The sequence below is a fragment of the Echinops telfairi genome, unplaced genomic scaffold (genome assembly GCF_000313985.2).
Source record: "Echinops telfairi isolate 266 unplaced genomic scaffold, ASM31398v2 ScPeMD7_7409;HRSCAF=8447, whole genome shotgun sequence".
In the NCBI taxonomy this organism is placed as follows: Eukaryota; Metazoa; Chordata; class Mammalia; order Afrosoricida; family Tenrecidae; genus Echinops; species Echinops telfairi.
This window is the reverse complement of record NW_022111309.1, coordinates 16,227,136-16,228,723: the sequence shown is the minus strand read 5'-3', so window position 1 is coordinate 16,228,723 and position 1,588 is coordinate 16,227,136.

The window sequence follows — 1,588 nt, the reverse complement described above, 5'->3', positions numbered from 1 at the left end:
AGGATACAAGATCAGCAAACAGAAGTCCATTGGACTGTTATACACATCGGATAAGACCACAGAAGAGGACATCAAAAAAGTGGTATCTTTCACAATAGACAAGCACAAATTGAAATATCTAGGGATATACCTGACTAAAAGAACAAAAAGATCTACATGGGGAAAACTACAGAACACTATTCCAAGAGTGACCTCAACAAATGGAAGAATATCCCATGTTTGTGGATTAGCAAAGATGTCAGTTCTGCCTAAGGTACTATATAAGTTTAATGCAATCCTGATGCAAGTACTCTCATGTTTCTTCAAAGAAATGGAAAAACTGATTACCAACTTCATATGGAGACGGAAAGAAGCCCAGAATTAGCAGAGAACTCCTTAAGAAGAAGGACACAGTGGGAGGGCTTGCTTTAACTGACTTTAGCAATACTATGCAGCCACAGTTCTCCAAACCGCATGGTATTGGTACAATGACACATACTCAGACCAATGGAAAAGAACTGAAAACCCAGTAATAAAATCATCAGCATACAGACAACTGATCTTTCATAAGGGCCCAAAAAATATCCAATGGGAAGCACACACCCTTTTTAACAAATGGTGCTGGGAAAAAGAAGGATATTTACCTGCAGAAAAATGAAGCAAGACCCTTATCTCACTCCATGCACAAGAAAAAACTCAAGGTGGATCACAGACCTTGAAGTTAAACCCCAAACTATTAGGGCCATCAATGAGGGAAATGGGGCCAACTTGAGAACTTTGGCACAGGGAATACATAGGCTATCAGATATAGGGAAGGGCACAAACACAGAGGAGGCACAAATTGACAAATGGAGAGCCAAGAACTCTTATCCACTGTTGGTGGACCTGTAAGTATGTACAGCCACTATGGAAATTGATCTGGTGATACCTAAAACAGATGGAAATCAAGTTACCATACAATCCAGCAATTCCCTTACTGGGCATATACTCAGAAGATGCAAGAAACAAACCAAGGACAGACATCTGTACTCCAATGTTCATTGTGGTACAGTTCACAATTACTAGGAGTTGGAAGCAACCCAAATTTCCATCAACTGACGAGTGGATTAAAAGGCTGTGGAACATACATACAATAGAGTACTACGCATCACTAAAAAGCAGTGATGAATGTATGAAGCACATCCCTGCATGGGAAGAACTGGAGGAAATCATGCCAAGTGAAGTAAGTCAGGCACAAAAGGACAAGTCCAACATGAGTCCACTGAAGTAAGCTTTAAAAAAATACAAAATACATAGGGAAAAAGCTACTGTATACAAAAATTCTTAGGGTGAGGACCAGGTAGTATGGCAAGAACCAGACAAACCCCAGGGATACATATGGTAGCCAACTAAAAAGGAGGTGGGGAAAGGAGAAAAAAATTAATAAAGAAATAGGTAGCGGGGGCACAGGGCACTAACCCACCCAAGGGGAGGGTATTGTTTATATCTCCACAGGGAAAGAGTGACCAGAATTCAACCCAGTGCTCCAAGATATGGATGCAACATTCTGGCGTGGAGTAGGGAGCTAGTGGAGAGGTCTGAGGGGCCGGCCCCAATCCCAACTACTACG